Below are 14,270 nucleotides of genomic sequence, written 5' to 3' on the forward strand. Positions count from 1 at the left end.
CCTAGCAACCCACCTTGATCTTAACATGGTAGACTAATCACTGCCAGTTAATTCTTTGTCTTCGCTAGTTTAACTAATCCATGCCCACAAGTGCAAATGTGCTCATAAAGTGCCAGGGTGCATATGCGAAAAGTGTAGGAAAGCTGGTGCACAACATGGTAGGATAGGGGTTTGAGGAGTCCTGAAAGAAAGCTTACTACTTCCCTAGCAGCCCACCATGGCCTAAGCAGGATTAGTCAAGTACTGCCCATAAGCACTAAGGCATGTATAAGTGCCAAAGTTCATATATAAGGCCCGCTAGTAAGACGGATGCCCAGCAAGTATCTTAAAAGAAATAAGCGTACTACATTCCTAGCAGCCCACCTTGATGTAAGCAGAATTGACTAGCTACTGTCCATGAGCACTAAACCACATGAGATAAAACGTATGGTAACGGGACCGTAACATTGGTTGGGCAGTGAATTTAGAACTCTTTATCTTGCTAGCCCCCTTGGCATCCTGCCTATGTCCTTCCTTATGAGTCCCATAAAGTACTCCCATCAAGTTTTAAGTGACAGCATTCGCCCCAGTCTAAAATGAGTTATAGCGTGTTACTATTTTGTGTAGGACCCAGTCTATATTTTTCTTTTTTCTCAGATTTTCCTTTTCTATGGACTCTAAAGGTATCGGAGCAAGAGGCTCAGTCCTTCCTTTATTTTTAGTGAAGGACGATTGTGAATTAGTTTTTTCTCTCCTGCTAGGATTCGAAAGATTTAAATGCCGGCTATACGGGCGCGACGCGTACAGCATCCACGCGTCCATCTGAGGTGGTGTACGGAGGCATTGAATATTTCTGCAGGCGCCCGTGGAGAGAAGTAACATATCCATAAAAGGTATTTTATTATGCAAGTAAGTCAAGTCAATGAAGTCTTTATTCGATATTTCATCATAAAAGACATGCTACACGTCATAATACTTATAAAATTAACAGTGCTAACGATTAGAACAATAAATACAATATTTTATAAAAGCTACTAAGAACGTATTAAATCTATCTAATGCTTCATTTGTTAAATATTTTAACATATAAAAAAAAAAAAAAAAAAGTACATTACTTTAAAAACTCAGTTCTAAAGTTCAAGATAATTTACTTATCTAAAACATGTAGCTGTTTTAGTATTTCGGAACGAATTAACCATGCCCACCCCAGGAATTTGGCCACCCCTATTGCTATAGTAGGTGAAAGATCAGTTTTAAGGATCCTACAAGCAGTCTCGGCCGATTGTGTGCCCAGACTTTTGCATAGGGGTACCAACCACTTCTTCCTTGGGGCAGCATATAATGGACAGACAAAGAACAAATGGCTCACATTTTCCCGCATTTCAGTACACAATGGGCATTTATCTGGGCCTCCAGTGCCCCAGGTTGAGGTTAAACACCTTAATGGTATTGAGCCCACTCTAACTTGGTGATATAATTTGCGGTCCATAGGTTTTGTAATAACATCCCAGTACTTTTCAATTGCAGAGACATCTTTCACGTGTACAAATGTTGTTGTAAGGGAACTACCTATAAGGGATGAGTGTCTTATGCCTACCACCCATTCCCAATATAGTTGTTTCAGCTCTTTTTTTGAAGGAAAAGTAGCTGAGTCTGGGTTGTGCCAAAGGGCACCTAGACCCATGGCACAAAGGGTGGTTCTAACACCCTTAAACCAACCGATCTTATCGGATCCTAGGGTGTCCCTTACCTCGAGGCATGCTTTCGCATATAATAACAGCTCTGGGGTAGACCACAACCTCCGCCAGAAGGCCAAGGGCCGAAATCTGGCTTGATCTTCCACCGGTTGGAGCCCAAGGTCATAAAGGAGCGGGATGCGTGGGGATGACCTCGGGAGACCAACCGCCCCTCTTGTAAATCTGTTTTGGGCCAGCATCAGTCGGTCCAGATTGCTATAACCCCAAAGCTCAGCCCCATACAAGACAGAGGGAAGAATTTTTGACCCATAGATTTCCATAAGTGGGGACATCGGGCGGGTAAATGATCTTTTATATTCCTTAAGAAGGGCACCGCCTAATTGAACATGTTTAAGTGCTTGGATATCAATCTGGGGTTTCCAACTAAAATTATCACTAAAATGCACACCCAGATATGTAAATTCATTAGTTTGCTCGAGAATAGCACCACCCATTTTAACCCTTGCCACAGTTTGTGTTCGACCTCTTAGTACCATAAATTTTGTTTTAGAAACATTTACTTCAAGCTCATGCTCGTCACAAAATAACTCAAATCTGAGTAGGGCCTGCTGGTGCCCTTGCCTTGTCTTTGATAATAACAAGGTATCATCCGCGAACATGAGCAATGGTACTTTCATTCCCGCTATCTGGGGAGCATCCGTGGGATGTGTTGCAAAATATTTGGTAACCCCGTTAATAAACAGGGAAAACAGAGTGGGAGCCAAGACACATCCTTGTCTAACACCTTTCAAAACATGGAACCTGTCCGTAACCTCGCCAGGCTTACCCCAGCGGACTTGGGCATAAGTGTATGCATGAAGATTCATTAAGAGTCGCACTAGAGCCCTGGGCATTCCCTGTTCCAGTATGCAATCCCATAATTTAGTCCTAGGGACCAAGTCGAATGCAGATCTTAGATCCACAAAAGCTGCATACAACTTGCCCTTACCCAAAAAAACTGTTTTCCAATATAAAAGGGCAAAACGAAAGGCTTGATCAAGGGTGCTTACATGAGGTCTAAAACCCGCCTGCAACGGAGTCAAAATATCTGAGTCTGTTATCCATACCTGTATCCTCCCTAAAATGAGGCGCGCTATGATTTTTTGGATCGCATCAATAAGGCTAATAGGCCGGTAATTTGAGGGTACTGAGCGATCGCCTTTCTTGTGTATAGGAAGGATTTCTGCCCCATACCATGAGTCAGGAATTTTAGCGCCTGCTGCAACTGCATTCACCAAGTGGAGTATATAAGGCACCCACAGGTCCTGGTCTTCCAAAAAAATGTCAGCTGGAATACCATCTGGGCCAGGGGCCCTCCCTTTGGGAATGTTTTGCAGGCAATTGATAACTTCAGTAACTGAGAATATTAACGGCTCGACGGGCTCAAGACAGTAGGGTATAGTCACTTCTACTGTATGACACTTAAACTGATCCTCAAAATTTTTTACCCACTGATGATTAGAGACAGATGCTGGGCTATAGTGGGCGTCCTGCGAGATACCCCATTTTATGAGGTACCAAAACTGTTGCATATTGCGTTTACCACAGGCTTCTGACAGCATAAGCCAGCGTTCCTCGTCCCACTTTTGTTTTGCTTTGCGTTTTGCCTCATTATAGAGTTTTCTACAAGATCTAATCTGGCTATGATTTTTGTTTTTAATAGCCTCAAAGAGAACTCTTTTTGTCTTGCTACACTCTTTATCAAACCAGGTAGTGGATGAGTGTTTCTTGGTCCTAGGTTGTTTAGGGATAAATTTAATGAACAACTTTTTAAGTTCCTGAAACAAGTCAGAATGGGTACGTATAAATTTGCTGTTAATCTCGTCCTGTGAGCCACAATTGTTTAAAAGCTCCACAGAACTAGACACTAAGGTTCTTATCGCCCTACGGGCCCCAGCGTCCACAGCTATTTTGGGCCAGCGTACCCTGCGCGTATCATTGCTCACAATGACCTCTTTTTCTGTTATATTAGGACCACTGCCCTCAGACCTCTGAAAGCTGGAATCCCTTAAGGTCAGAACCAGCGGGTCATGATCGCTCTCTGGGCGTTCCGTAACTATCATATCAACAACTGCAAACCACTGCCTCACATCGACCAAAATGTAGTCGATACGACTACTGTGTCTGCCGTTGTTGAACGTATGCCTGCCCTTCCTATCTGACTTGACCCTTCCATTAACAGCTCTTAGACCCATATCCAGGCATAGCCCCTTGATATAGGTGGCTGAGCTCGACCACTTAGCAATCGGAGGTATCTCAAGTTGGGGAATACCCCAGGATAGATCCTCATCCTCGGTGAGCGGGCCGTCCTCAATACCCAAAGGCTCAAAACAAGTATTAAAATCCCCCATCACAATCTTGTGGCAATCGGTCGTTGTTCCTAATAGAATGTCATCCAACAGGAGGAGGGTCGGAGAAACCCTTCCTCCCTGGAGGCCCCTGACATAAATATTAACCAACAGGATATTTGTACCTTGGTTGGACTTTATTTTTAAGGCAATTATGTCTGGACTATCAATTGTCACTTCTTCAACTCTTACACCCGCACTTTGGCGGACCCAAATGGTAAGACCTCCAACAGGACGCCCTTTCTGGCCCCTAATTGCTGGCTTGCTAAAGTTCAGATACCCCACCCGAAATATCGGTGTGATAGCCCATGTTTCCTGGAATGCAATTATATCGACCTGATCTATGAAGTCCCTCCAATCAGGAATACACTGGCTGGACTCCAGACCGGCTATATTCCAGGATATATACCTTGATAGCATATCAACAGGCTCAGCTAAAGCAGAGGGTGAGTCCATACTAAAATTGGGTAATGCAGACACTGTACCAACAAGGGTAGTGTCAGGATTATTACTTTGATCTTCGGCAATAGCCTTCCAATTTATATCTTCTATGAGGGGGGATTTCAATAAAGTTAAATTAACTATTTCTTCTCTACCGATGAGTCAATCATTCTCATCTAGGCAGGATAACGGCTCATATCTCCCGGCAGTAATCAAAGGTTCAATGCTTTCTGGTGAGAACCAACCCCTAGAGGGGTTAATGACATTTTTGTTAATCTGGGAAGGCACCTTCACCTCGGGATACACCGTAGGATAAAAATCTAGTAGTTCCCACGTGACTATTGGTCCATCTGCAAGTTGCGGGCACCAGCCTCTCAAAAATGGGACCACATTAGTACTCCTGAAATTAACTATTACCAGATCACCTGGGATATCTTTAATCATGTGGCCAAGCCAACCTACCCTTCTCACATTTAAGATTTTACCATCAATGGTAGGGGGGAGGGGTCTATTCTTAGTAAACCAGAAGGCTACTTTGTTTTTTAAGTCATTGTAACCTTCTTTTTTACCTGAACTAAGTTCTGGGACTCCTGACAATATACATACAAATGGAGCGGCCTCCGGTGGGAGATCAATCCTAACATTATAGTTATTGTTGTGCTCTCTTACTTCCTTATGGACTCGAGTTGGATGAGGCCTACCCTCTAGGGACCCTCGAATCACTTCGGGTTCCCTAGGTATAGTGGGCTCCACCTCCAAACTTGTTTCGTTACATGGGGCTTTATGTCTTAAACTGCTGCCTGCGAGTATTGCCTGCTCAACACAATTCCCAGACGGTAAGCCTAGAGGTACCGTTAGTACATCTGCTGGTGTCGATGTTGCTTGGACCCTCAGACTATGAACCTCTTGGGTCAGTACTTCAATTTTCAGCAATAATGTGCTAAAAATTTCAGCCATTTTTGTCGCTAACTTATCCTCTACTGTTGCCAGTATATTTTCTATATACTGCCTATTATGACAGCAACCCACTGGCTTATCAGATCCCCCGTCTAATCCTTTTGTTTTAGTAGTATGGGTTTTTGCTTCGAGGGGCTTTCGAGAATTGCTGACCTTCCCCACTCCTCTTTTGCCCAACGACTTTCTACAAGCCCTAACTGCTCTTACTGGTTGGGGGGGAGTCTCTGCCATAACCACAGGGCTAAATGGGCTCTCGCCAATTATACCCGTTGAGTCTAAGGGATTAAAATGTATCTGTGCCTCAGTTAGTATCATATCCTTATCAATATTGGCGCCCAGATCCTCAAAAGTAGACCCTATATGTGGGGAGGAACTAGGGTGTGTCTGAACGGGGGAACCTCCTTTCCCTAGGGAGACTCTGCGATCGCTATTAATCTTTTTAACCACCTTAACCAGGTAGTTATCAAGCATAGTAGCCCCTAGATTTTTGGCGGAGTTATTACAGTTAGCCATCATAGGTTGGTTGCAGTAAATACCACCAGCTATAATTCAGCGATACAAAACACAAAACCGTGTAATCAGGATGTAATACAGCTACTTTACAGTTTAGGCTGAGTCCCGTGCCCAGTCCAGTCTCTTCAGGCCTCTGAGGGCCCGCCCTTTGCCCGGGCTTAGCCCGGCGCGTCCCGCGCGCGTCCCGCGGTGCGGTGTACCTTGATGCAAATTAAGGGCCCGGGGGCGTAACAGCACTTTCGCACCACTTGGCGCACAGGAAACCCAGAGGATTCTAGGTATTGTAATCCTTCCAACGTGTTTTAGCAGGCAGCCTACAACGGCGGCGGCCGCTAATTACGGTAGACCGAGCCGGCAGCCCTGTGTCCTTGTTCGACCATTTGTAGGCTTAAAGAAGCTGACTGTACAGAGGAGTTTTGTCCTGCACTGGATCGAGGCTCAGCAGGCCACTGTTGTGGAGGGGTGGTTCTCGGATGGTTTTCCCACTAGATTACTGAGACGATCAAGATCACTGAGGTCCCGGGACACCGCTCGTAGCCCCTCCTGCGCACCCCCCAAGAGGGCTTTCTCGCGCTCCTCCAGGCCCCCCTTGTTCCTGAGCCCGTCCTTCAGGCAGTCGAGGGCGCAGATGACGCTGGAGCGCAGCGCCTGCACAGCCGCGATGGCTTCACTCCTCCCGGAATCCCTCGAGGCACAACTCGTGGGACCCCACACAATCCACGGAGGGCGCAGCTACGGGCGGCGCACAGAGGGGCGAGGAGGGCAGAGCCTATCCGTGCACAAAGGGTCCGTGCGTACGAACCCTGAACGCAGTCTTGTGGGAGATGTCTTCTGTTCGCCTCAGGGTGCGAGTAACTATTCGGGGCAAGACAGTTACTCAGCGTGCAAGGGGGAGACTGAGGACTCCTCAGTTTCCTGTCACCGGCCGCATGAGCTTCCCCATAGGATACTGTCTGACATGTCCCCGCTTCCGTCCAAACCTTCTTGTGTTGTTATGCCCTGCGGCGTCTTCCTCGCGCCACCGTTGCTTGCTGCACTGTGTTTCCCCCTTGTCACACTAAGGGAGAGGCAAATGCCTCCACGACGCCTACCTGATACTCTGCTTAAGCTCACTCTTTCCTGCAGTCAGCGCGTCAGAGTGTCCGCACTGTGCACTGTAAACCGGTGCTCTCCAGGTGCTCTCCGGGCCGACCGGCTCGGCTCTGTGCCGCTCCCAGTCCTCTCACTGCCCCCTTGGGACCAGGGCGCTGTGGCCCCACGACGCGACTGCTGTGCCGAGCCACCCGACTCTAGCCGTCGCCCTCGACCCGGCAGGTGGATCCTGCGGTGGGGGACGGGAGGGAGGAGCACGAGACCCACGAGGTGGTCAGCGTCCGCGGCTCCAGTCCAGAGCTCCGGCGGGGCGGACCGCCACGAAGCCCCAACCGCTCCAACCAGGCTTGGACTGCTCAAACCGGCTCCTGGCCCTCAAGTTGACGGGCCGCTGCTCGCCGGCTCCAACAATCCCGAGAGAACGCTGTGGGTGCGCTGGCCGCCGCCTATTTTATTATGGTTTCTCACGGGTTGTGGAATATATAAAAATGGGGTCTGATGACTTCGTATTATTACCTATGTTTAACAAGATTAGGCTGTCTATGGGCAGATATTGAAGGGCTTACGTTATACCTGTTTATAGAGCTGAGGACAGCGTTTGGAGTGGCGCTTGATTTGGATGGGAGTTTTTCGAAACTCGTTAACTGTAGGTCCACGTTATGATTAAGGTTACGGAGTTTCTTGATACAGTCTTTTTGGAGGTAAAGTTTGACTGGACATTCCGGGATGGGTTATTAGTTTTGTGGTCTATGGATATAACGTGACAGTAAACGGGTCACATTTTATTTTAATTTCTGTTTAGTTATATTCTTTTCTATCCTATTTAATCTCTTAAGTCTTCTATTCATTTATTTACACTATTATGATTTTGGCGGCATTTGTGGTTTTAATACTAGCTACTTTCTCTTTGCCACTTTAGGTGGTATCTGCTTGTGTTGGGACTGGTGTCACAATGGGTGCTTTCACATATTAACAAGGTATCACTTTGAGATATGACTGAGTCTTAGGATACTAATCACCCAAGTAGGGCTTTTCGATTGAATTCTTTATTTTCAGATTGATTGTACGTTTTGAGCATTTGGCAGTTTTTGTTTTTGATTTAAACATAACTCTATTGTGGTTTGATGATTTTTGGGATCTAGGAAGGTTGTTATAAGAAGCGACTAAATTTCAGCCCTGAAGAAGTCAAGCGACGAAACACGTGTTGGCTGTGAGGTCGTTGTAAGGATTTTGGATGTTTTATCAAGTATAAGTTTACAAGATGTTTGGAGGACCTGTCAAGAATAAATAACAATGGACTAGGAAAATTATCTGGAATCACTCTATGATTTATCTGTAAGTTTGAAGGAAATAGACTCATATTTTGAACTCTGAGGGAAAGGGGAAATAATTGTTATTAGATGGGAGGCTATTGATTTGTTTGAATGGAAATTACAATTTTGGAATTCTATGAACTGTTATTCTCTCGTACTCCTGCCTATCTTTGAGTCTACTACTGATAAATCTTTGTTTTGTTTTTCACTATTATAGGAACTTCTGTTAAAAAAAAAAAAAAAAAAAGTATTTATGATATTTGTATACATGATCAACGAGTGCCTCAGCTTAGTTATAACAGTATGTGATTGTTAGTCCAATCAATTTTTGGGGGTTTTAGGGTGTATTCCCCACTGTAGTGCACCGTTGTGGATTTAGATATTGAATCAATACAATCCAAATATTTGGTGCGCCATTTCTCCCACTAGAATACACCCCTGACTGGTAGTAACTATAGGTTTTTTTATCATAGGGGAGGGCGGCACAAGTAGGATTTAATTGTGATGGATAGAATTAGGGTGGCAGAGGAACTTTTTGGCAACGTTGAGAAAGGCAGTACAATAACGTTTTCTAATCGTCCACGGAATCAGGGTCTTAAGATGAAATTTATAAGGCTGGAGAGGCTGAAAAAGAATGAACTTTCAAAATGGTGGGATGGTGCCACACTGAAGCAATATATAAAATTTAATCGAATTCCAAGAGGTTTGAGGTCTCAGATTTTTCCCACATACGAAATATCTTATGTTCATTAGATATTTATTGCCTTATGCTCAGCTTTACTAATTTTGTGATATTGTGCGTATTTATACACAGGGGGTTTAGTATCTGTACTAGCTTACAGCAAGGAGTAGCCCTGTCATGTTTAGTATGGCCAGAATGGTAATAGAACATCCTGCTTCCCAGTGAAGTTGGATTTAATGTTACTATTTTAGAAATGCCACTATTAGAAAGTGGGCATTTCTCTGCACTTACTGCCATCTGTGGCTTACAGCCTGTCTCCAACCCACATCTGGTCTGTGCTGGGTGACATCTCCTCTTGTGCATTCCACCCAGACAGCCATAAATACGGGACACTCAGTCATATTTGCATTCATCTGAATACTGAATGGGTCTCCCTGGGCAGGAAGGGTGAAGGGGCTCTCTCTTACACTTCAAAAGCCAGTGGCTTGCCTTCACACAAAGGACTGATAACCCCCCACAGGGATCCTGGCAGACAGGAATTGGCTGAAAGGGGAACTTGTGGACTTCAAAAACACTCTTTTAAGTTTTCCCCACTTCAAAGGCACTTTTGGATATATATACTGGGTCTCTGCCCCCAACAAATCAGACACTTCTGGATCTACACTTGGACTCTGTCAGAGGGACTGCCTGTCTGCCCAAAGGAATCATCTGGACTACTGTGCTGAGAAGAACTGCTGCCCTGCTTGTTTTTTTTTGTCCTCATAAATTGTCACCATTGAGCTCTATTTAGGTACTGCTAACCTCGAGAGCACAGGAAGCCAGTGACCATCTAGTTTCCAGGATGAGACAAACTCCCAACCTAGCCAGGCCAGGGCGAATAATCATTGGACACTTAACATTAAGCACCTCAGATCTTTAAAAGATCCCATATCCGAGATCCAAGCCTCCTCGCTTCTGTTTTATCTACTTCTTAAAAGAATAGAACAGAACTTCTCCATTCCTTCCAATTGGGGGGGGGGGGAGTTTCAGCCCAACTTCTACACACTTCCCTTCTCGCAAGTAATGTTAGATAAAACACCAACCCTCTTTGATATAGGTTAAGGTTAAAGGAGAGGGAGGGGATGGATGGAGAAAGGAGGGGGGTCAGTGTCGAGAGTTAGCACCCCAAATATAATCAACTGAGGGGTGATTTCGACCACAAGATCCAGGGAGTCAGAGACTGTCTTACCCACTGCTGACCAAAATCCCTGTAGTTTCAGACACAAAGCAAACATATGGACATCATCTCCCTCTGAGCTACCACACCGCTTACACTCGGAAGTTGTGCTACTTCTGTTTATCTTTGCCAGCCTCTCTGTAGTCCAATATGCCCTATGAAGGGTAAAAAGATGGTTTCTCCTTAATGCAGCTGATTTAACCACAGAGTATAGTGTGGAAAAAGATACTTGCCATAACATTTCCAACTCCTCCTCCCGCACATATCCGCTCCATTTCCTATATAGTGGTTGGGATGCAGTATCAACTTTTGATAAAAGATGTTGGTACCAACGAGAGACTTCTTTCTTTGTATCACCAATTGCCAGTAAGTCTGCTCCATTTGAGTTGGTTCCAGGCCGAGACCCCCCTGACTTTTGAGCCACCTGTTAACCTGGAAGTCCTTTGCATCTTGTGGTTCCAAAACTCCCAACTCAAAGCTATCCCATCCCCAATTAGCTGCCCCATCTGGTAACTCCACTGCTTTTAAAGGGCAAAGCCAGACTGTCAAGCAAACACTCCAGGGTCCCTGGTGAATCCCAAATAGGAGCTAATTTACTATAATAACCAATTCCAAGAAAAGATCTTATTTCGTACCAACTGGTAGCGGATGCACGTAGACATTTCAACCTAACTTTCTTGAAGAGAAGCCATTTACGGGATAGCCTATCAACATTGCCCTGACAAAAGATTCCATTATTGAGCCATTCGGAGACAACAGCAATATCCTATTATTCTTTAGTTGGTATGTCCAACAATACAACTGCAGATCAGGAAGGGCCAAACCACCCACTCCCACCTTCCTCCTCAATTTCTTCCAGGAAAGGCGATCACCTTTGCTGGCCCAGATAAATTATGTAATCTTCGCCTGTAAGTGATCTTCGGTTAAATGGACATCTTGATCAAGTTAACACAACCATAAATTGTGAGCGGCAAATTTCCCCACTTTCTCAAGAGAGCCCCAACCTCCATAGCCACCTTTCCTAGATTCCTAGAAGCTAATTTTCCCAGATCTTGTGTTATCCTTATACCCAAATACCTCATCTCTAGAACCTTTCTAGGATCTTCATAATTTTGGTTCCAGGTCATTATCTCAGTTTTCCCTTTGTTTACTTCATAACCTGCCAGTTTTGAGACAGTCATTACTTTTATAAGATTTGGGATTGGTGACGTGACATCAGCGGTATAAACCATCAAATCATCTGCATACAGTACAACTTTCCTGTAGAAATCTCTAACCACAAAAGGTCTCATTTGACCTCAGACTCTTTGCAAGGCAATATCAGGATCTGAGATTTTAGCTGCTGTTAAAAGAGCAAAGAAAGGGAAAGCAGCGGGTCCTGATGGGATCCCCAATGAGCCTTATGTGGAAATGGAAGAAGTCATTATTCCAGTTTGGGTGCAGTTGTTTAATGCTATATTGTTGGAAGGTTTTTCTATCCCGAATTCTTGAAACAATGCAGTAATTACATTATTGTTGAAACCTGGTAAGAATCCTTTGGAATGTCAATCCCACAGACCGATATCTTTGCTTAATAGCAATTATAAGGTTTTTACCAGTATTTTAGCAGGGCGTTTGAATAAAGTGGCTGGACAACTGATACATGAGGATCAGCAGGGATTCCTGCCAGGCAGGAATATGAGAGATCTCAATCATACCCTAATAGGCTCCATTGATTTGGCCACAACTTTAGATATTCTGCTGGCAGTCGTAACAGTAAATGCCGCCAAGTCATTTGACCGTCATGGCTACCCTAGTCCACTTTGGAATAAGTGAGTCTCTAATTAATGTGCTGATAGAGATATATAGTGTCCCATCTGAGAAAATCTTAGTCAATTGTGTTTTGTTATCGAAAGTGGAGCTAGGAAGAGGGACTAGGCAAGGGTGCCCCCTCTCCCTGATCCTTTTCGATCTATATATTGAACCCCTCCTTGCCCTGCTTGTTGCCATGTTGCCTGCTGGCCTCTGACTTTGCTGGAAGGAATCTGCCTTCCCCACAAGTGCTGTCCAAGGGCTTGGATTGAGCTTGCCTCCTGTTCTGAAGTCTGAGGGCCATAAAAACTTCACTCTGGAGAAGAAAACCCCCGTGCATCAGAAAATCAGCGCAACGCTTGCAGAAATTGAGGCAGTACCTGCCTCATGGCTGAAAATTTGCTGCATCGCCTACCAGATCAACGCAGTGCCTGCTCCTTCTTTCCAGCGCGTCAAGGATTTTCAACACATCGTTCCTGGGCGTCAAAATATTCCCGCAATCGCAGTGAGGAACCAAGACTTTGCTCTTGGAAAACAACGCATCACCATGAAGCAGGTACAAAACGGCGCATTGTCTATGCTGTGCTGGAAAATCAGACGCACCGCCTTATTTTTCAACGCAGCTCCTCCTCTCCAGCCCCGTGCATCAATATTTTTGGCACATCCCAGGTACTGTGTGTTACAAGAATACAATCACTAATTCTTAAGGATTCAGACTCTTTTATACCTTTAAAAAGTGTTATCTCAACTTGTGCATATTGGATTTTTGTCATTTTTATCTTATTTCATTCAGATAAATATTATCTATTTTTCTAAAACTGTGTGGTGTATTCAGTGTGTTACTGTATGAGTTATTGCACAAATACTTTATACATAGCCTTCTACATTAAGCCTGCATGCTCTGTGCCAAGCTACCAGAGTGTGAGCACATGATAATTTGGATTGTGTTGTGACTTACCCTGACTAGGATTATGGTCCCTACTTGGACAGGGTGCATACCTCTGCCAACTAGAGACCCAATTTCTAACACTAGCGAAACCTTGGCAGCTGCTCTCAACTTGTGACAGCATTTTATAAATACTCCAGGTGCTTTGCAAGTGACTGACTAACTAGCGAGAACTCAAGCTAACTTGAGCGGGCGATGCTGATTGTGACAGCCAAAAAACGTGTTTAAAAGTTTCTGTCAGAATTTTATCCAGTAAGCTGGCCTCTGACTCCAACATTATTTTACCTCCATATGAGAGGGTGGGAATCAACCTTGACTTTATTATCGCAACATGAGGTTGGAGGTTATTGTCCGAAGAATTTTTGCTAAAGTTAAAAATGCAAAGTTTAGAATCAGGGCTTTTCCTTTGATTGCTTCCTTTTGAGTTACAAATGAGGCCCTTGAGTCTATCGTGACATTTAGATACACATAAGTATATGTCTCATCTATTGTGGCACCATTAAGGTACCATTTGCGTTGATATGAAATGTGCTGATCTAGCAGGATTACCTTTGTTTTGTTGAGGTTAATCTCCAACCCTTTATCAACTGCATATGTTGTGAAAAGATGGCTTATTCACTGCACCTCTATCCTGGAGTTGCTGAACAAGAGCAGGTCGTCCGCATACAGAATATTCGACAGTGGAAGACCACTAAGACTCAGCCATGAGATGCCAACTCATCAAGAGCCAGGAAGAGGTCAGAGATGTACAAATTGAATAAGAGGTGTGCAAGGACACACCCCTCTTTGAGGCCAATAGATGTCCTCATATCTCTTGACAAATGGGCTCCGTCCCTGGCCTTTATCTTGACCTAGATGTTTGTGTAAAGCAGCCTAATTGCCTTCAGTAGGTTGTGCAGGCTTCCCCACTGATGAAGTTTTTCCCCACAGCTTGTCTTGTGAAACGTGATCAAACGCTGCCTGTGTCCTTCTCAGAATTAATCCTTGTGCCATAAGGTTTGTTAATGTCCCCTGGTTCTTTGTAAACCCCATCTGATTCAGAGGTAGCCTGCATATGTCTATCGCTCATGCGGGTAGATCTTGAAGCAGTAATGATGAAAAATACTTAAGACCTACATCCAGCAGTGCTATTAGATGATAATCGCTTGGAGAGGAGTCGGCTCCTGCTTTCAAAATTAGGTGGATGATTGTACTTCTCCAACAGTCCGCAATGGTCCCTTCTGCTAGTATGGTCCTAAACATCTCGGCCAAAAAAC

Source organism: Pleurodeles waltl, chromosome 4_1, assembly GCF_031143425.1.
Source record: "Pleurodeles waltl isolate 20211129_DDA chromosome 4_1, aPleWal1.hap1.20221129, whole genome shotgun sequence".
In the NCBI taxonomy this organism is placed as follows: domain Eukaryota; kingdom Metazoa; phylum Chordata; class Amphibia; order Caudata; family Salamandridae; genus Pleurodeles; species Pleurodeles waltl.